The 22,435-nt window shown below is 44.6% G+C and overlaps 1 protein-coding gene across 4 annotated transcripts in view; it reads left to right on the forward strand.

Annotated features, from left to right (window-relative positions):
- KDM2A (lysine demethylase 2A) overlaps positions 1 to 22,435 on the forward strand; it is a 144,678-nt gene that overhangs the window by 3,647 nt on the left and 118,596 nt on the right. The window contains exon 3 of one of the 4 annotated variants that reach the window (XM_063783124.1): positions 8,294 to 8,415. The exons of the other annotated variants lie outside the window; for them this stretch is intronic. The gene's annotated coding sequence lies outside the window, so the exon portion shown is untranslated. The remainder of the gene's footprint in view (positions 1 to 8,293; positions 8,416 to 22,435) is intronic. 4 annotated transcript variants of the gene reach the window in all.

Consider the following 22,435-nt stretch of genomic DNA (forward strand, 5'->3'; position numbering starts at 1 on the left):
TTTATTTTTATTTTTACATTTCTTGAATTTAACTTTTCTTTGGGAACAGAAAAAGATGATGCCATAAAACTCCTTTCCCAGGTAGTTATTGCTATATGGAATTCACTTTTATCATGTCAAGTTGTTAGGTAGGTATCTAAGGAATTTTGCAGTCCAGACTTTAAAGGAAGAGCCTTTCCAGCAAGCAAAACTTTTAACTGTTTTTTTTTTGAGACGGAGTTTCACTCTTGTCACCCAGGCTGGTGTCCAATGGCACTATCTCTGCTTACTGCAACCTCTTCCTCCTGGGTTCAAGTGATTCTCTTGTCTCAGCCTCCCGAGTAGCTGAGATTACAGGTGCCTACCACCACACCTGGCTGATTTTTGTATTTTTAGTAAAGACTGAGTTTCACCTTGTTGGCCAGGCTGGTCTTGAACTCCTGACCTCAGGTGATCCGCCTGTCTTGGCCTCCCAAAGTGCTGAGATTACAGGCATGAGCCACTGGACCCGAACTTTTGGGTTTTGTTGTTGTTGTTTGTTTGTTTGTTTGTTTTGAGAGTGAGTCTCGCTCTGTTGCCCAGGCTGGAGTGCAATGGCACTATCAGGGCTCACTGCAACCTCTGGCTCCCGGGTTCAGGTGATTCTCCTGCCTCAGCTTCCTGAGTAGCTGGGACTACAGGTGCCCACCACCACACCCAGCTAATTTTTGTATTTTTAGTAAAGATGGAGTTTCACCATGTTGGCCAGGCTGGTCTTGAACTCCTGACCTCAGACGATCCACCCACATCAGCCTCTCGAAGTGCTGGGATTACAGGTGTGAGCCACCGTGCTCGGCTTCACTTTATTTTTATATATATTTTTTGAAATGGAGACTCACTCTGTTACCCAGACTGGAGTGCAGTGGCACGATCTTGGCTCACTGCAACCTCTGCCTCCCAGGTTCAAATGATTCTCCTGCCTCAGCCTCCCAAGTACCTGCGATTACAGGCGCCTGCCACCATGCCCGGCTAATTTTTTTGTATTTTTAGTTGAGACGGGGTTTCGCTATATTGGCAGGCTGGTGTCGAACTCCTGACCTCAGATGATCACCCACCTCGGCCTCCCAAAGTGCTGGGATTACAGGTGCGAGCCACTGTGCCTGGCCCCCCCTTTTTTTTTTTTTTTTTTTTTTAAACAAGGTAGGGAGGAGTAGTGGGAAGGAGAGTCAAGTACTCTTGACTTCTGTCTTGGCAAGATTTTTTTTTTCTTTTTTTCTTTAAGTTGTAAGGTGATTGGTACTTGTTGCATACATTAACCCTTAACTAGCATATGTTTTCTTTTGTTTAATGTGCTATCTTAGCAGTGTTTGTGTAAGAGGACACATCATCTATTTGGAGAGAACTTTCTTTTTCTTTCTTTTTTTTTTTTTTGAGACAGAGTCTTGCTCTGTCGCCCAGGCTGGAGTGCAGTGGCGCGATCTTGGCTCACTGCAAGCTCTACCTCCCGGGTTCACGCCATTCTCCTGCCTCAGACTCCCGAGTAGCTAGGGCTACAGGCGCCCGCCGCCACACCCGGCTAATTTTTTTTTGTATTTTTTAGTAGAGATGGGGTTTCACCATGTTAGCCAGGATGGTCTCGATCTCCTGACCTCGTGATCCGCCTGCCTCGGCCTCCCAAAGTGCTGGGATTACAGGCTTGAGCCACCGCACCCAGCCTGGAGGGAACTGTCTTTTTTTTTTTTCTTTTTTTTTTTTTTATTTGAGATAGGGGTCTTTTGTTGCCCAGTCTAGAGTGCAGTGGCATGATCATAGGTCATTGCAGCTTCGACATCCTGGTCTCGAGTGATCTTCCCATGTCAGCTTCCCAGGTAGCTAGGACTACAGCCCTGTGCCACCATGCCTGGCTAATTTTTGTATTTTTTGTAGAGGTGGGGTTTTGCCGTGTTCCCAAGGCTAGTCTTGAACTCCTGGGCTCAAACGATCTGCCCGCTTTGGCCTCCCAACAAGTCATTTTTTTGGGGAAAAAAAAAAAATCAGAAATAACTAGTTAAGGGCTGGGTGTGGTGGCTCACACCTGAAATCCCATCACTTTGGGAGGCCTAGGCAGGAGGATCACCTGAGGTCAAGAGTTTGAGACCAGCCTGGCCAACATGGTGAAATCCCATCTCTACTAAAAATACAAAAATTAGCTGGGCACTGGGGGTGGTGGTGCGTGCCTGTAATCCCAGCTACTTGGGAGGCTGAGGCAGGAGAATCGCTTGAACCTGGGAGGTGGAGGTTGCACTAAGCAGAGATTGCGCCACTGCACTCCAGCCTGGGCGACAGAGTGAGACTCCATCTCAAAAAAAAAAAAAAAAAAATTAGCCGGGCGTGGTGTAGGGCGCCTGTAATACCAGCTACTCAGGAGGCTGAGTCAGGAGAATCACTTGAACCGGGAGGCAGAGGTTGCAGTGAGCTGAGATTGCACCATTGCACTCCAGCATGGGTGACTGAGCAAGGCTTCACCTCAAAAAAAAAAAAAACAAAAAAAAAAAGGCCAGGCACAGTGTCTCACGCCTGTAATCCCAGCACTTCGGGAGGCTGAGGCTGGTGGATCACCTGAGGTCGGGAGATCGAGACCAGCCTGACGCAACATGGAGAAACCCCGTCTACACTAAAAATACAAAATTAGCTGGGTATGGTGGCACATGCCTGTAATCCCAGCTACTCAGGAGGCTGAGGCAGGAGAATCGCTTGAACCCGCCAGACAGAGGTTGTGCTGAGCTGAGATCATGCCGTCGCACTCCAGCCTGGGGAACAAGAGCAAAACTCCGTCTCAAAAAAAAAAAAAAAAAAAAAGGAATAACTAGTTTAAAAAAATTGTCTTTTGCCAGTTATGGTGACTCACACCTATATTCCCAGCACTTCGGGAGGCCAGGGAGGGAGGATCACTTGAGCCCAGGAGTTCGAGACCAGTCTGGGCAACATAGACCCCTGTTTCTCACACACAGATTGTTTTTTGGCCGGGTGCGGTTGCTTATGCCTGTGATCCCAGCACTTTGGGAGGCTGAGGCGGGTGGATCACCTGAGGTCAGCAGTTTGAGACCAGCCTGACCAACAAGGTGGAACCCTGTCTCTACTAAAAATACAAAAATTAGCCGGATGTGGTGGCAGGCGCCTGTAGTCCCAGCTACTCAGGAGGCTCAGACAGGAGAATTGCTTGAACTCGGGAGGTGGAGGTTGCAGTGAGCTGAGATCACACCACTGCACTCCAGCCTGGGCGACAGAGCGAGACTCCGTTTCAAAAAAAAAAAAAGTATTTTTTGCCAAGATTCATTATTTACCTATTACGTGTGGAAAAGAAATGCACCTTTGAAGATTGTGTGTATGTGTAGATTTGGAACATAAGCTACACTTTCTGGAACTTGGAACCAGAATGTTTTGCAGTGTTGGAGTGGAACAGCTAGGAAATGACAAGGGTGGATAAACAATGTTTGGCTTCTCTTAAGCAAGACTTAATTTTTTTTAGGTAATGAAAATATTAGTACTTTTGTATATTGATTGCCAGAACAAAGCCAGAACTCTGATGCAAGTTTGTATACCTGAGAAGGTACTCAAGTGGGAGGGATAGAAGCTTCCTTTTGATCCTGGGGTGGGTTGTTCTGAGGTAACAATGATTTATTTCTGTATTTCTTTTTCTTTTTGGAGACAGGGTCTCACTCCGTTGCCCAGGCTAGAGTGCAGTGGTGTGATCATTCCTCTTTGTAGCCTCAACCGCCTGGCTCAAGTGGTCCTCCCATCTCAGCATGTAGCTGGGACTACAGGCGTGCATGTGCCACCATGCCTGGCTAATTTTTAATTTTTTCTGTAAAGGCAGGCTCTCCCTGTTCGGGCTGCTCAGGCTGGTCTGGTTTTTTTTGCTCAGTCTGGTCTTGAACTCCCAGACTCAAGTGATCCACCTTGGCTTCCCAAAGTGCTGGGATTACAGGTGTGAGCCACTATGCCTGGTATGCTTGTCAATCTTGATGAAATTGAGAGTTTTTAGCACTTTCACCTAGCAAAAAAAAATAAAAAATAAGAAATTGAGAGCTTTTATAAAAGATGTTATTATCGCATATTCAATCCTGTTAACCTGTCTTACATATAATTATGAAATAGCTAAATCATTTATCTGTTCCAAGGAACTGCGGCCACTGAAACTCTGGCAATAGTCCCACCTTTCCTTGGTTTACCTTTGAAAGTGCCTCCCCAAATTCAGCAGCGATTACCAGATTATCTTTTTTAAATTAATTAATTAATTAATTTATTTATTTATTTTGAGATGGAGTTTTGCTCTTGTTGCCGAGGGTGGAGTGCTATGACGCAATCTGGGCTCACCGCAACCTCCCTCTCCTGGGTTCAAGCGATTCTCCTGCTTCAGCCTCTGAGTAGCTGGGATTACAGGCATGCACCACCATGCCCGGCTAATTTTGTATTTTTGGTAGAGATGGGGTTTCACCATGTTAGCCAAGCTGGTTTCAAACTCCGGACCTCAGGCAGGCGATCTGCCTGCCTCGGCTTCCCAAAGTGCTGGGATTACAGTTGTGAGCCAGCACACCCGGCCTTTTTTTTTTTTTTTTTTTTTAGGCGGGGTCTTGCTCTGTTGCCCAGGCCGGAGTGCAATGGCACTACCACTGCAGCATCAGCCTCCCCAAGTGATCCTCTTACCTCAGCCTCCTGAGTGGCTGGTACCACAGATACATGCCACCACACCTGGCTTATTTTTAAATTCTTTCTAGAGACAGGTTTTCACTGTGTTGTCCAGGCTGGTCTTGAACTCCTGGGCTTAAGTGATCCTCTCTCCTGCCTGGAGGCCTCTCCAGCCTCCCCACCTCCTGGGATTATAAGTGTGAGCCACTGCGACTGGACCCGTTCCCACTCTGAGGTCTTTCTGACTGAGAATGGACTAGATAAAATAGAATATTTATTTTAAGCCTTTTTTTTTTTCTAGTATGAAAGTATAATGTTAGCTAGAAAAAATTATATGTGGTCTACATTGTTGAATTAGTTTATTTCTAATTATTTTATGAGATTTAGTCTTTAGTCTGTGTTGGTAGAGAGCGCACTGGTCTCATTGTTGCGGCCTCCCTCCTAATAATGTAGGAAAAACTTGACCATTTTTGGGTGATTCAAAAATGCAGATAATGACAACTAATTTTTTATTCTTATACATCAGTCTTCCACAGTAAGCTATATTTTGGGCCCCTAGAATGAGGATTAAATTTAAGCCCTATTATTTTCTGTTGTTTTATTTTGCTGAGCATTAATCACTACTGTACTTTGTGTATAGCTTTCCACTAGAGTATAAGCTTCTTGAGAGTTGGGGCTTTGTTTTTGTTTATGCTGTGTGCTAGATGCTTCAAATAGGGCGTAACACATAGCAAGTGCTGAATAAGTATTTGTTGATATTGTTGAAAGCCCGGATATATGCTCTTCTTTGCTACCAATTTTCTTGAATGCTAGGATTAAGCCACTAGAGTGGAGGAGGGTCTGGATGCAGTGGCTCTCACCTGTGGTCCCAGCTACTCAGGAGGTTGAGGCAGAAGTATCATTTGAACCCAGGGGCTTAAGGCTGTGATGAGCTATGACTGTGCCAGTGCACTCCAGCTTGGGCTACAGAGCAAGACCCTGTCTCTAAAAAAATGAATAAATTAGAATGGAGGACACTTTGGCAGGTAGGGATGAGGAGGATATCTGGATATTGGGTCTTGCAGTGTAGATAAGAAACAGAGACCTAAACTGTAACAAATAAAAACGTATGTGTAGCACACATGTCAGACTACCACATTGATGATATTTGGTATTTGGACCATTTAGAACAAATAATAAAGTGTCTAGTTGATTTTAAAAGTTTAGTCTGTCTAGGTACAGTGACTTAGGCCTGTAATCCCAGCACTTTGGGAGACCAAGGCCAGTGGAATGCTTGACATCAGGAGTTGAAGACCAGCCTGACCAACATGGTGAAACCCCGTCTCTACTAAAAATACAAAAATTAGCCGGGCATAGGCCGGGCGCGGTGGCTCACACCTGTAATCCCAGCACTTTGGAAGGCGGAGGCGGGCGGATCACAAGGTCAGGAGATCGAGACCATCCTGGCTAACACGGTGAAACCCCGTCTCTACTAAAAATACAAAAAATTAGCCGGGCGTGATGGCGGGCGCCTGTAGTCCCAGCTACTCAGGAGGCTGAGGCAGGAGAATGGTGTGAACCCGGGAGGCGGAGCTTGCAGTGAGCCCAGATCACGCCACTGCACTCCAGTCTGGGTGACAGAGCGAGACTCCATCTCAAAAAAAAAAAAAAAAAAGAAAAAGAAAAATAGCCGGGCGTAGTGGCACATGCCTGTAATCCCAGCTACCCAGGAGGCTGAAACAGGAGAATCGCTTGAACTCGGGAGGCAGAGGTTGCTGTACGCCGAGATCGTGCCACTGCACTCCAGCCTGGGCGACAGAGACTCTGTCTCATTAAAAAAATTAAAGTTTAGTCTGAATTTTAAGCTCTCCTATTCTTTTTTTTTTTTCTTTTGTGAGACAGTTTCACTGTGGTCACTCAGGCTGGAGTGCAATGGTGCGATCTCTGCTCACTGCAACCTCCGCCTCTTGGGTTCAAGTGATTCTTCAGCCTCAGCCTCCCTAGTAGCTGGGATTACAGGCGTCCGCCACCCCACCTGGCTAATTTTTATATTGTTTTAGTAGAGACAGGGTTTCACCATGTTGGTCAGGCTGGTCTCAAACTCCTGACCTCCAGTGATCCGCCCACTTCGGCCTCCCAAAGTGTTGGGATTACAGGCGTGAGCCACCATGCCCGGCCTTAAGCTCTCCTGTTCTAATCCTGTCCTAAACTGTGCCTAGCTTTTGCTGACCTTTAGACAGCCTTAAAGCTGTGAAGTTGCAAGTGATGATGTTTGTGTTATTCTCGGGTCTTGGTTTTGGTTATTAAGTCAAGGAATTGATACATTATGTATATCATGTAGACAGACATACATTCTTTGTATCTTTCTATTTTGGGGGGGTAACGGACACTCTTAATTAGGTTTCATTAATTTTTTCTGTTTATCTCACTTTTGGAATAATACTTTATTTTTGCATTGCACTTTCACATCAAAAAGGGTTAAAATTCAGTAAACATTTATTATATGCCAGATAGTAGGCTAGGTTCTTTCATATATATTACCTTATTTAATTCACAAAACAACCCTGGAAGGTAGATGGTATCGTTTTAAACCTTGATTTTTTTTTTTTTTTTTTTTTTTTTAATTATGGAGAGAGAGGCCCAGGGAGGGGCCATGACTTGCCCAAGATCACAGAGTCGGTAAGAGGTGAAACCAGACCTTGAACTCAGGTACCCTGACTCCAAACTCCCAGGTTTCTTCTCTCATACCATCCAACGTCTCTTATGTACTTTATATAGAAAACAGGCCGGGTGCAGTGGCTCACGCCTGTAATCCCAACTACTTTGCAAGGCCGAGGCGGGCAGATCGCCTGAGGTCAGGAGTTCAAGACCAGCCTGGCCAACATGACGAAACCCCATCTCTACTAAAAATACAAAATTAGCTGGGCATGGTGGTGCACGCCTGTAGTCCCAGCTACTCGGGAGGCTGAGGTGGGAGAATCGCCTGAACCCGGGAGGTGGAGGTTGCAGTGAGCTGAGATCGCACCATCGCACTCCGGCCTGGGTGACAAGAGCGAAACTCCGTCTCAAAAAAATAATAATAATAACACTCTTACTCCACGGTGTGTAGGCTGAGTACTTTCTCTCTTTTGAGGCTACTTTAATATTTTCTTTTCTTTTCTTTTTGAGATGGAATTTCGCTCTTGTCGCCCAGGTTGGAGTGTAGTGGTGCGATATTGGCTCACTGCAACCTCTGCCTCCCAGGTTCAGGCAATTCTCCTGCCTCAGCCTCCTTAGTAGCTGGGATTACAGGCGTGTGCCACCACGCCTTGCTAATTTTTGTATTTTTAGTAGAGATGGGGTTTTACCATATTGGCCAGGCTGGTCTGGAACTCCTGACCTCGGGTGATCCACTTGCCTTGACCTCCCAGAATGCTGAGATTACAGGCATGAGCCACCACTTCCCGCCTACTTTAACATTTTCTTGCTAACGTCTGTCTGCTTAACATCCTGAATTAGATAGCTATAAATATTTGATAGCCAGTGTTTGATTATGTTTCAAACATAGATGGCACATTCATTCTTTTCATGAACTTTGAACTTATTGCACTTGATCTGTTAAAACGGCAGTATTGTGCAGTTTGTGTGTATGTCAAGGCTTTTATTTATGTATGTCACTCATATCCTTGTTTTCTGTTTTAAATTTTAGGTTCTTGGGGTTTTTCTCTGTCTGTGAGTACTTGGTAAAAAGTTAAACCCTAAAGATAAAAGGCAGCAAATAGTGACCAAACGAATGTTTTTGGCAAATACATTGGTGAAGGCCTCCTTCAGGTAGGTAGAGAGGAGGAGGGAAGAGGGTGGCCTTTCAGTTGGTAAAGACAGCATAAGCTTTATACTACTACTATAAGGCCTATTCTGTGGATCTCTGATAGATGAGCAGACTGAAGTAGGTGGTGTCTTTTGAGGGGCACTGCTGATAACGTTGGGTAGAAATTTTAAACAACTTTGAAAGCCAAGTATGGACATAGCCATTAGAAGTTTTGTTTTTTTTGTTTTTTGGATATGGAGTCTCACTGCGATGTCCAGGCTAGAGTGCAATGGCACGATCTCGGCTCACTGTAACCTACGCTTCCTGGGTTCCAGCGATTCTCCTGCCTCAGCCTCCCAAGTAGCTGGGATTACAGGCACGTGCCACCACGCCTGGCTAATTTTTTTATTTTTAGTAGAGACGGGGTCTCAACTATTATTGGCCAGGCTGGTCTGGAACTCCTGACCTCAAATGATCCGCCTGCCTCGGCCTCCCGAAGTACTGGGATTATAGGCATGAGCCGCTGCGTCCAGCCAGTTTGTTTTTAATATAACAGTGATTTGGCCAAAGTGGCATTTTGGGAGTAATGTCTCCAGTTTCAGGTCAGGGGGTGGTCTAGAAGGAAATTCAAATAGCTTGCCTTTTGAGGTGACAGGAACCCTGAACTCTTAAGGCAGTGGTTTTCAAAGTGTAGGTCTCTCATTAGCAGCATGAGCATTAACTGAGTAGGAACATATTAGAATGCAAATTCTTGGGCCCCACCCCAAACTTACTGAAACAGAAACTCTGGAGTTGGGGCCTAGCAATCTGTGTTTTAACAAGACAGGTGATTTTGATCCACGCAAAAGTTTGAGAACCATTGCTGTGGGTTTTAGGTAGAAATGGAAAGGAAGAGATAGAAGCAAGACACATTGGCAGTGAAGGACTGACTAAACTTTGTAACTGATGGATAGCAGCATGTTATGATAGAGAAGAGTACTTAATTGGGGATGTTGAGCCTTGAGTTTTAGTATCAAGTCTCTTACCAATTGTGCTTTTATTTGTATTTATTTATTTATTTTTTGAGAGGGAGTTTCACTCTTGTTGGCCAGGCTGGAGTGTAATGGTGCTATCTCGGCTCAGTGCAATCTCCGCCTTCAGGGTTCAAGCACTTCTCCTGCCTCAGCCTCCCAGGTAGCTGGGATTACAGGTGTGCGCCACCACACCGCGCTAATTTTGTGTTTTTTGTTGTAGAGATGGTGTTTTACCATGTTGGTCAGGCTGGTCTCAAACTCCTGACCTCAAGTGATCCACCCGCCTTGGCCTCCCAAAGGGCTGGGATTATAGGTGTGAGCCACCGTGCCTGGCCTATTTTTATTTTTTGTTTTGAGACAGAATCTCACTCTGTTGCCCAGGCTGGAGTGCAGTGGCCTAATCTCTGCTCACTGTAACCTCTGCCTCCTGGGTTCAGGTGATTCTTCTGTCTCAGCCTCTCGAGTAGCTTGGATTACAGGCTCCCACCACCACGCCCAGCCAATTTTTATATTTTTAGTAGAGACGGGGTTTTGCCATGTTGGCCAGTCTGGTCTTGAACTCCTGACCTCAGGTGATCTGCCCGCCTCGGCCTCCCAAAGTGCTGGGATTACAGGTGTGAGCCACTGCACCCGGCTTCCAACTGTGGTTTTTTTTTTGAGACAGAGTCTCTGGCTCCTAGGCTGACGTGCAGTGGCGCCATCTCGGCTTACTGTAACTTCCGCCTCCCAGGTTCAAGCGATTCTCCTGCCTCAGCCAGCTGGGTTTACAGCCCTGCGCCACCACACCCAGGTAATTTTTGTATTTTTAGTAGAGACAGGGTTTCACCATGCTGGTCAGAGTGGTCTCAAACTCCTGACCTTGTGATCCTCCCACCTCGGCCTCCCAAAGTGCTAGGGTTAGAGGCGTGAGCCACCATGCCCGGCACCAACTGTGGTTTTAAACAAGAAAACTGACCTGTCCTTGTTGAAGTTGTACAGTGTGCTTTCTGAGGATTTTGAAGGCAAAGACAAATGAAATATTAAGGTAGACTTTGGGATTTAGCTTGAATTACCAGGAAGACCGGGGGAAAGATTTTTTGAAACTTTGAGGAGAGAATATGAGTGGATGAGGCTTTAGACAGTTGGAGATACTAGAAGATTTAAAGCAGATTCTCAACTGGGGATGATTTTGCCCCCAAGGAAACATTCAGCAGTGGACATTTCTGATGGTCAGACTGGGGTAGTGCTACTGGTATTTAATGAGTAGAGGCTAGGGATGCTGCTAAAGCATTCTGCAGTGCACAGGACAGCCCTAACTACGATGAATGAACAGGTCCAGAATGTCAGTAGTACAAGGTTGACAAACCCTGATGTAAAGGGAAATACCCAGTAGATAGGTTGCGTGTTTCCGTCCTGATTATCTGCTATTCATCTTATAATTTTATTTTTTAAAGTTTTATTTATTTATTTACTTTTTTTTTGAGACAGTCAATCTGTTGCCGAGGCTGGAATGTAGTGGTGCGATCTCGGCTCACTTAAACCTCTGCCTCTTGGGTTCAAGTGATTCTCCTGCCTCAGCCTCCTGAGTAGCTGGGATTACAGGTAGGCGTCGCCACGCCCAGCTAATTTTTATATTTTTAGTGGAGACAGGATTTCGCCACGTTGACTAGGCTGGTCTCGAACTTCTGACCTCAGGTGATCCACCCGCTTCAGCCTCTCAAAGTGCTGGGATTACAAGTGTGAGCCACCTCACCTGGCCTTGAATTTTAGATAAATCTAACACAAAACATCTCAAAAGCAGTCTCACATTGTGTTTCCCATATCATGCTTTGCAAAAGTAAGCATGAAGCCCTTTTTCTGTTGTTGAATTTTCACAAAACTAACTTCATGGTCATGACAATCCTCAACCCACTTGCATATTTTCTTTACTCCTTTTAACATACGCAAAGATCAACTTATTTCGGTAACATAAGCATTCACTGTCTAGACATCAGTCATTAAGCTACAGCAGATAAGATTTTCTTTTTTTTTTTCCCCCTGAGACGGAGTTTCACTTTTGTTGCCCAGGCTGGAGTGCAATGGCGCGATCTCGTCTCACCACAACCTCCGCCTTCTGGGTTCAAGCGATTCTCCTGCCTCAGCCTCCCAAGTAGCTGGGATTACAGGTATGCACCACCCTGCCCAGCTAATTTTGTATTTTTAGTAGAGAAAAAGTTTCAGCATGTTGGTCAGGATGGTCTCGATCTCTTGACCTCGTTCCACCTGCCTCGGCCTCCAAAAGTGTTGGGATTACAAGCGTGAGCCACCGCGCCTAGCACAGATTTCCTTTTGATACTCTCTTTGAAGGATAGGGAAATGAGATAAAAGTTGTGGTGCTGTTGTGAGCAAATGTTAAAATATTTTTAATTGCCCTGTAGCTGAAGACCGCATGATCACTCTGAAAAACTGCCTCATGAGCTGGTTGTGGCCCTCAGCCTTAATTCATCTCTTTAGATCCTGGATCACAGACGTTAGCAACTTTTTTGTTTGTCAAGGCAGTAATCTGCGTAAATGACTCGTTTCTGAAAGTGACCTCAAGATAATATATATTCATAAATGTAGTGATCGTTTTATAGTAGTTTTATAGTTTGCAAAGTACTTCTTTGTCTCTTGTGTGTTTTTGTCATTTTAGTCTTTTGATCATCACCATCTTAGTCTTTTGATCATCACCACTCTTGGGGTTGCCAGAACTTGTGGACAGTGCTACATGTTGGGTAATCCCAAAAGTTGCCATTCACATATCTTAATCTATGTGAATAAAGATGCCCTTGGAATTCAATGGTGCACACCCTGTAGAACTATGAACTGATGTTTCTACCCACTACTGAAGTCTAGATTCTAGATAGCTCATCCTATCATATACTTTCATTGCATTCTGTGTTTACCTTTGTTGCCTTTGTGTAACTATAATTAACATTACTAGTGTGTTTGTTTAATATCTGACTTTTTCACCAGGCCAGAAACCATTTTTCGGGGATAAGGTAAAGGAAAAGTCACACTGCATATTTGAAAGTAGGAGATAAAAACCCAATCTCATGGATAATAGCACACATTGATTGAATGTGTACTGTGTGCTTGGTACTGGCATTTTCGATATACTCACTAATTTAATTCTCAAGAACCCTTTGAAATGGGTTCTTTGACTCCCATTTTAAAGTTTTGGAAACAGATCCAAAGTGCAGTTAAGTGTCTCAGATTATCCAGTTAAGGGACAGAGCCAGGATTCAAAGTAAACAGTCTGGTGATTCCAGAGCATACTTAAGTTATACTGCCTCTTCATCAACTTTGTTGGGACACAGTTTATAAATGTTTCACTGATGAATTGAGGGTGTTTCCCAAGTCATCTGTTCTCATTCAGGAGATTCATTCACTTAAACAAATGTTTGTTGAGTGCTTATGTTGTACTAAGCATTTTATTTGGGTCTTCTAAATGCTGTGGTTTCAGATAATGCTGAGTGCTTTGAAGAAATTACAAGGATGATGAGATACTTGTAGGATGGAGAATTCCTTGAGATTGAGTGATCAGTGAAAGGCTTCTTGAGAAGGTGGCATTTTGTACTGAGACCTGAGTGATGAACAGCCAATCTTGTGACGTTCAGGGGTTCTGGGGACCAGGTCTGGGGCCCTAGGTATAGGGAACAGGCAATGCAAAGTCCTAAGGTAGGAATGAGAAAATAATACTAAGCATTTAACCATGTTCAGATACCATGTAGGGCTCTGGCTTACAGTAATGGATAAAACAGGTATGGTCCCTCTGTCATGGAGCTTCTGGTCTGGTGGAAAAGTCAGACATTAAACAAATACTAGTAATGTTAATTACAGTTACACAAAGGGCTACAAAGGTAAACATAGGCTGCAGTAACAGTATATGATAGAGTGAGCTAATCTAGACTTCAGTAGTAGATAGAAACATTAGGGAACACTTTCCTGAGAGAGGCTTTGAAGTTGAGACCTAAAGGGTGACTAGGAGGTAACCAGGCAAAGATGCAGAGTGATTAGCACATGCAGAAACTCTTAAGGTTGGAAAGAATTTGACATGTTTGAGAAACCTGCCAACCAGCTAAGCCAACCAACTAAACAAAACACCAAAAAAGCCATTGTAACTGAAGAAACATAAGTGAAGGAGAGAGTTAAAATTCTTGACAAGGTAGACAGGTCAGATCAAATAGGGCATTATCCTGAAGGCATTGGGAAGGCAGAAGTTCAGCAGAGTAGTAATGCGTTTGGACCAATGTCAGTGGTTGCAATGTAGAGAAAGGGTCAGGGAGAGGGCAAGAATAGATTTGGGGAGATTAATTAGGAGGCTACTATATTGGTTCAGGTAAGACAATGATGTGGTATGGTTGAGTGCTGACAGAACTAGAGAGGAGATTGATTCTATGATTGAGATTCTATGATTGATTCTATGAGAACTATATATGAAATAGAATCATGGGACTTTTCATTGAATGTTTTGAGGGTCAGTGTAAAGGAGGTAAATATAAGTATGACTCCCAAGTTTTCCTAGTGCATGGCTTATAATACAGTTCTTTTATTGAAATAGGGTACACTGAAGGAAGAGCAGGTTTGGGGACTGAGCAAAGGAGCATAAGTTCAGTTTTGAGAAAACTTGAAAAGGTTAAATGAGAAGTGCTTGTGAAATATCACAGTAGAACTGTTGAGTAGATAATTGGGTATGATTCTGGGTCTAAGGAAGGACTTACTGGCATATGATTGGGTCTTTTTTTGAGAAGGGGTCTCAGCTCTGTCGCCCAGGCTGGAGTGCAGTGGTGCGATCTCGGCTCACTGCAACCTCTGCCTCCCAGGTTCAAGTGATTCTTCTGCCTCAGCCTCCCGAGTAGCTGGGACTGCAGGCATGTACCACCATGCCCGGCTAATTTTTTGTATTTTAGTAGAGACGGGGTTTCACCATGTTGGCCAGGATAATCTCTATCTCCTGACCTTGTGATTCACCTGCCTCAGCCTCCCAAAGTGCTGGGATTACAGGCGTGAACCACCGCGCCTGGCCAAACTATAGTATTATAATATTATAGGACCACCGTCACATATACAGTTGTTGAGTGAAATGCCGTTAAGTGGCACAAGTCTGTATTTGACCGTGAGTCTCTTTTTACCTAGTAAGAGTAGACTTCTATAAGTCAAGGAATATGTTTTATTCAAGTGCTCAAAACTTGTCTATTGAATTGAACAAAAATGTGTTATGTAGTCCTAAAAATACATAAAATGTAGAGAACACAGTAAGTGAATTTCAACAATGAAAAGAACCTTAGATTGCTAATCAGGTTGCATAGGTTAGTTATCTAGCTTTATTTTATTCACCTACAAGGTTCTTAGTTCTAATAATTTAAACCAGTTGTTTTCAAAGTGTGCTCCCCAGACCACATTACCTGGGAACTAGTTAGAAAGGGAATTCTTGGGCTGGGCACGGTGGCTCACACCTGTAATCCCAGCACTTTGGGAGGCTGAGGTGGGCAGATCAGCAGAGGTCAGGAGTTCGAGACCAGCCTGACCAACATGGCAAAATCCCATGTCTACCAAAAACACAAAAATTAACCGGGTGTGGTGGTGTGCACCTGTAATCCAACCTACTAGGGAAGCTGAGGCAGAAGAATTGCTTGAACCTGGGAGGTGGAGGTTACAGCGAGCCAAGATTGTGCCACTACATTCTTGGATCCTACCCCAAACGTACTGAATCAGAAAGTCTGGCAGTGGGGACTCAACAGCCTGTGTTTCAACTAGTTCTCCAGGTGATTCTGATAGATGGTAAAGTTTGAGAACCATTGGAATTGTTGTAGCAGTTTTTCTGTTTGTTGGAAACAAAAAATTAACTAGAGGTAGCTACCTTAATTTCACACTTCACAGCTTAAAGTTATTTTAAAATCGTTTCTTCATATTTCCTGCCAGTTGAATTTGCTGACATTTTTCTAAACCACTAATGGTATCTTAGGCACAGTATCCTTGAATCACAGGCAGTAGTATTAAGTTTTTGAAGACTGCTTCTCCCCCCACCATGCTCCTTAAGTCTTATTTAAATAACCTTCAGTGAGTACAGAAGGGGCCCATTACTACGCCCTTCCTGGTGACACCAGTTAACCAAGCCAGGGCAAGTAAGTGTACCCTGCAGCCCTGCCAGCCAAAGATTGCTACTTTTTTTTTTTTTTCCTTTTTTCTTTTTTCTTTTGAGACGGAGTCTCGCTTTGTCCCCCAGGCTGGAGTGCAGTGGCATGATCTCAGCTCACTGCAACCTCCGCCTCCCAGGTTCAAATGATTCTCCTGCCTGAGCCTCCCAAGTAGCTGGGATTACAGGCACCCACCACCACGCCCAGCACATTTTTGTATTTTTGGTAGAGATGGGTTTTCTCCATGTTGGCCAGGCTGGTCTTGAACTCCTGACCTCTGGTGATCCGCCCACCTCGGCCCCCCCAAAGTGCTAGGATTACAGGCGTGAGCCACTGCACCCAGCCTCTTTTTGTTTTTTAGAGATGGATCTGTCTACGTTGGTTGCCCAGGCTGGTCTTGAACTCCTAGGCTCAAGTGGTCCTTCTGCCTCAGCCTCTCAAAGTACTAGTATTACAGGCATGAGCCACCACGACTGGCCCAAAGGTTGCAAGGTTGCTGCTGCTATTTTTTTTTTTTTTTTTTTTTGAGACAGAGTCTCGCTCTGTCACTCAGTCTGGAGTGTGCTGGCACGATCTTGGCTCACTGCAACCTTTGCCTCCCGGGTTCAAGTGATTCTTCTGCTTCAGGTCCTGAGTAGCTGGGATTAGAGGCATGTGCTACCATGCCTGGCTATTTTTGTATTTTTTTAGTAGAGTCCGGGTTTCACTGTGTTGCACTGGCTGGTCTCCTGACCTCAACTGATGTGTGCATCTTGGCCTTCCACAGTGTTGGAACTATAGGCGTGAGCCACCGCACCTGGCCTACTCCTGTGTTCTTAGGTTGAGTTCCTGGTTGATGGGTGGTACCACCAATTGAGAGAGAATACCATGGTTTGTGGATTGGGTACGGTGGCTTACACCTATAATCCCAACACTTTGGGAGGCTAAGGCAGGAGGAGTTCAAGGCTTGAGCTCAGGAGTTGGAGACTAACCTGGGCAACATGGCGAAATCCCGTCTCGCCAAAAAATACAAAAATTAGCTGGCTGTCATGGCGTGTACCTCTAGTCCCAGGTAATTGGGAGGCTGAGGTGGAAGGATCACTTGAGCCTGGAAGGTCAAGGCTGCAGTGAGCTATGGTTACGCCACTGCACTCCATCCTGGGTGACAGAGTGAGATCTTGTCTCAAAAAAAAAATCATGGTTTTATACAAAGAATATAGGCCGGAAGACCACCCTGAGCAACATAGCAAGACTGTCTCAAGAAAACCTTAAAAGAAGTTACAAGTAGGCCTGGCGCGATGGTTCACTCCTGTAATCCCAGCACTTTGGGAGGTGGAAGTGGGTGGATCACCTGAGGTCAGGAGTTTGAGACCAGCCTGGCCAACATGGTGAAACCCCGCCTCTACTAAAAATACAAAAAATTAGCCAGGCGTTGTGGCAGGCGCCTGTAATCCCAGCTACTTGGGAGGCTGGAGCAGGAGAGTTGCTTGAACCCGTGAGGCGGAGGTTGCAGTGAGCCAAGATTGTGCCATTGCACTCCAGCCTGGCAAAAAGAGTGAAACTTTGTCTCAAAAAAAAAAAAGTTACAAGTATACTTTTGATTTATTTATATTAACCTTTCTGTCTCTAGTAGCATATTTAATTCACCAGTTATTTATTGAGTCTACTTTATGAAGAACCTTACCAGAGATTCTGGGTTAACGTCATGAGGTATCACCATAGATTTGGATCACTTTTTATTAGGTAGAACTAGTTTAAAAAACGCTATATTTTAATTACTACATGGATTACTTAATTTTTCTCCAGACCTCTTACCTCACGCTTGCTCAAGTCAAAGGTTGATAAATACTACTCATTTAGCTTTGTGGGCACTTTCTCAGTTTATCCCCCTCTCTTTGGAATGTCACTCCACGTTGTCTCATCGATGAAAATATTAGGAACTCTCCTAAACATTATATTTTGGGGAACACAAGCATCTGAAGATACCCATCCATTTACTTCTGTCCCTTATTATTTAACCATTTCTTCATATGCGAAACAATTTTTCCATATTGTTTTGGGGGTACATGTGATACTTTATTAGATGCATAGATTGTAATGACCAAGTCAGAGTATTTGGGGCATCTTATCACCTTGAATATTTAATAGGAACATTTCAGGTCCTCCTCTCAAGCTATTTTGAAATATACAATTCATTGTTATTGTCCGGGCGCGGTGGCTCACGTCTGTAATCCCAGCACTTTGGGAGGCCAAGGCGGGCGGATCATGAGGTCAGAAGATCGAGACCATCCTGGCTAACATGGTGAAACCCTGTCTCTACTAAAAAATACAAAAAATAAGCCAGGTGTGGTGGCAGGTACCTGTAGTCCCAGCTGCTTGGGAGGCTGAGGCAGGAGAATGGCGTGAACCCGGGAGGCAGAGCTTGCAGTGAGCTGAGATCGTGCCACTGTATTCCAGCCTGGGCGACAGAATGAGACTCGTCTCCAAAAAAAAAAATAAATAAATAAATTATATATATATATATATATTTCATTGTTATTAATTATAGTCACCCTACTTACGATTGAGCTTCAGAACTTATTCCTTCTAACTGTATGTTCATGCCCATTAACCATCCTCTCTTTATGCACCCCTTTGCCCCTCATACACACCCTTCCCAGCCTCTGGTGTCCATCATTCTGTTCTCTGTTTATGAGATCAGCTTTTTAGTTCTTTAATATTTGAGCGAGAACACGTGATACTTCTCTTTCTGTGCCTGGTTTATTTCATGTTATTTAATATTCTCCAATTCCATCCATGTTCCGAAAATGACAGAATTTCATTCTTTTTTGTGGCTGAATGGTATTTCATTCATTCATTCATTCATTCATTTTTGAGACGGAGTCTTGCTGTGTCGTCCAGGCTGGAGTGCAGTGGCACGATCTCTGCTCACTGCAACCTCCACTTCCCAGGTTCAAATGATTCTCCTGGCTCAGCCTCCTGAGTAATGGATTACAGGTGTGCATCACCACGCCTGGCTAATTTCTGCATTTTTAGTAGAGGTGGGGTTTGACCATGTTGGTCAGGCTGGTCTCAAACTCTTGACCTCAGGTGATCCACCCGCCTTGGCCTCCCAAAGTGCTGGGATTACAGGCGTGAGCCACCGCGCCCACTGTATATCTAGTTTTTTTAGGGCATTAAAAATAAGGCTGGGTGTGGTGGCTCATGCCTGTAATCCCAGCACTTTGGGAGGCCAAGGCAGGCGGATCACCTGAGGTCAGGAGTTCTAGACCAGCCTGGCCAAGATGGTGAAACCCTGCCTCTACTAAAAATACAGAAATTAGCCGGGTGTGGTGGCAGGTGCCTATAATCCCAGCTACTGGTGAAGTTGGCGGGGGGGGGGGGGGTTGGGGGGGGTCAAGGCAAGAGAATCGCTTGAACCTGGGAAGCGGAGGTTGCAGTGAGCCGAGATTGTGCCATCGCACTCCAGACTGGGGGACAAGCGTGAGACTCCATCTCAAAAAAAAAAAGTTAGAAATAAAAGTACAAGGAGCTCAATTGTGTATTTGTTTTTCTGTGTTTCCTATTAAATCCTTATTCCTAGAAGTACAGTAATTAAAATTAGAAACATTTAAAAAACTTACTATGGAAAGATTATATGAAGTAAATAGTGGTGTGATTAACACCCATATACCCATTGCCAAGCTTCAACAATTATCAAAACTTGGAAATCTTCTTTTATCTCTATCTTCTACTCCCTCTCAGTTGTCTTGAATTAAATCCCAGATAGTATTACTTCATCTGTAAACACTTCAGTTATATATATATATCTATTCTTTTTTTTTTTTTTTTTTGAGATGGAATCTTGCTCTTGTCGCACAGGCTGGAGTGCAATGACATGATCTCAGCTCACTGCAACCTCTGCCTCCCAGGTTCAAGTGATTCTCCTGCCTCAGCATCCTGAGTTGCTGGGATGACAGGCATACACCACTACACTCGGCTAATTTTTGTATTTTTAGTAGAGATGGGGTTGGCTGGTCTTGAACTCGTGACCTCAGGTGATCCTCCCACCTCCGCCTCCCAAGGTGTTGGGATTACAGCCGTGAGCCACTGCATCTGGCCTGTCTGTTCATTTCATAAACATCTGAGAGGGTCTTTGCTACAGGACTTTAGGAGCACTAGCATCGGTATGAAATAGTGTTGGTTCAGTTTCTGAAAATTTCTTGGGAAGAAGCACATGCAGAAAAGTCCGTAAAACATAAATTTATATGGTGTAGTGAATAAGCATGAAGCAAATACCTGTGTAACTACTACTCAGTCAAGATTTGAAATTGCCACCACTTCAAAAGCTTCTTTACAACCTTCCTAATCACTACTTTTTCTTACTCAGTGGAATTATATTTTAGTTTCGCTTTTGTCTGTCTTTCTTTCTCTCTTTATTTATTTATTTATTTATTTTTTTGAGATAGGGTCACTGCAACCTCTGCCTCCTGGGTTCTAGAGATTCTCCTGCCTCAGCCTCCTGAGTAGCTGGGATTACGGGCGTGTGCCACCACGCCCGACTAATTTCTGTGTTTTTAGTACAGACAGGGTTTTCCCATGTTGGCCAAGCTGGCTCAAACTCTTTACTTCAAGTGATCCGCCTGCGTCGGCCTCCCAAAGTGCTGGGTTTATAGGCATGAGCCACTGTGCCTGGCCTTAAAAAAAACTATTTTTTTTTTTTTTTTGTGAGACGGAGTCTCCCTCTGTCGCCCAGACTGGCGTGCAGTGGTGCAATCTCGGCTCACTGCAACCTCCACCTCCTGGGTTCAAGCGATTCTCCTGCCTCAAACCTCCTGAGTAGCTGGGATTATAGGTGCTCTCCACCACTCCTGGCTATTTTTGTATTTTTTTTAGTAGAGTTGGGGTTTTACCATGTTGCCCAGGCTGGTCTCAAACTCCTGATGTCACGTGATCTGCCTACCTCCCAAAGTGTTGGGATTACTGGGGTGAGCCATTATACCTGGCCCTTGGCCTTAAATTTTTTTTTTTTTTTTCCGAGACAGAGTCTCACTCTTGTTGCCCAGGCTGGAGTGCAGTGGGGTGACCTCTGCTCACTGCACCCTCCACCTCCTGGGTTCAACTGATTCTCCTGCCTCAGCCTCTCAAGTAGCTGGGATTACAGGCATGCACCACCATGCCTGGCTAATTTTGTATTTTTAGTAGAGTTGGGGTTTCTCCATGTTGGTCAGGCTGGTCTTGAACTCCTGACCTCAGGTGATCCACTCACCTCAGCCTCCCAAAGTGCTGGGATTACAGGTGTGAGCCACCGTGCCCGGCCCCAACATTTTTTTTAATATAAATTTTTTAGAGACAAGGTCTTGCTCTGTTAGCTCATCCAGGCTGGAGTACAGTGGAACAGTAATAGCTCACTGCATCCACAGTCTCCTGGGCTCAGGTGATCTGCCTCAGCCTCCTGAGTAACTGGGAGTACCGGCACGCACCACGAAGCCCAGCTAATATTTGGTATTTTTTTTGTAGTGATGGGTTTCTCCATGTTACCCAGGTTGGTCTTGAACTCCTGGCCTCAAGTGATCCTCCTGCTCCAGCCTCCCAAAGTGCTGGGATTATAGGTGTGAGCCATCGTGCCTGGATTTTTATTTTTATTTATATTTTTGAGACAGAGTCTTGCTCTGTCATCCAGGCTGGAGTGCCAGTGGCGCAATCTCAGCTAACTGCCGACTTTGCCTCCCGGGTCATGTGATTCTCCTGCCTCAGCCTCTCAAGTTGCTGGGTGTAGAGGCCCCCACCATCATGCCCAACTACTTTTTTTGTATTTTTAGTAGAGACAGGGTTTCACCATGTTGGCCAGGCGGGTCTTGAACTCCTGACCTCAGGTGATCCGCCCAGCTCGGCCTCCCAAAGTGCTAAGATTACAGGTGTGAGCCACCGTGCCCGACCATTCACATGGTTTTTAAAATTTGATCCTTGAGGCTAAGCGCTGTTGCTCATGTCTGTAATCCCAGCACTTTGGGAGGCTGAGGCGGGCAGATCACCTGAGTTCAGGAGTTCGAGACCAGTCTGGCCAACATGGTGAAACCCCGTCTACAAAAAACACACACCCACAAAATTAGCCAGGTGTAGTGGCGTGTGCCTGTAATCCCAGCTACTTGGGATGCTGAGGCAGGAGAATTGCTTGAACCCGGGAGGTGTAGGTGCCAGTGAGCTGAGATTGCACCACTTCACTCCAGCCTTCCAGAGTGAGACTTCATTTTAAGAAAAAAAGATAAAAATTGATCTTTGAGCCATCCCTTTGAGGGGGAATATGGTAGCACCCCATTTTTTTTTTCATTAGGAAATAAAGGCTCAGAGGCAAAATTACTTACCCTAACGTTATACTACTAAGCAGTAGAACAAAGACTGGACACCTGGTATTCTTTGTTCAGGTTGAATTTCTTTCCATTATACCATATTCTCCCTTTCTCTTTTCTCATTACTTGAAAATGATACCATACTCGGCTACTTTCTCTTTTCTTAATGTTTTATGCCCTCTTATTTACTTTTGGACCTTTGCGTATGCTGTTCTTTCTGAATCATACATTTTCCTTCCTCTCTAACTCTGCCTTTCAGGTTTCAGGTTTCAGGTTTCAGCTTAAGTGTTACATCCTTTGGGAATTTTTTTTTTTTAATTCCTGCTTTTCATGAACTGTATCCGGGAAGTTTTCAACATCTTTCTCTGTTTCTGGTATATAAAATGCCTGTTCTTCCCGTTTTTTTTTTTGTTTTTTTTTTTTGGAGACAGAGTCTATCTCTGTTGCCAGGCTGGAGTGCAGTGGCGCGATCTCAGCTCACTGCAACCTCCACCTCCCGGGTTCAAGCCATTCTCCTGCCTCAGCCTCCTGAGTAGCTGGGATTTCAGGCGCATGCCACCACACCCAGCTAATTTTTTTTCTATT

Source organism: Pan troglodytes, chromosome 9 (genome assembly GCF_028858775.2).
Source record: "Pan troglodytes isolate AG18354 chromosome 9, NHGRI_mPanTro3-v2.0_pri, whole genome shotgun sequence".
NCBI classification, from domain to species: Eukaryota; Metazoa; Chordata; class Mammalia; order Primates; family Hominidae; genus Pan; species Pan troglodytes.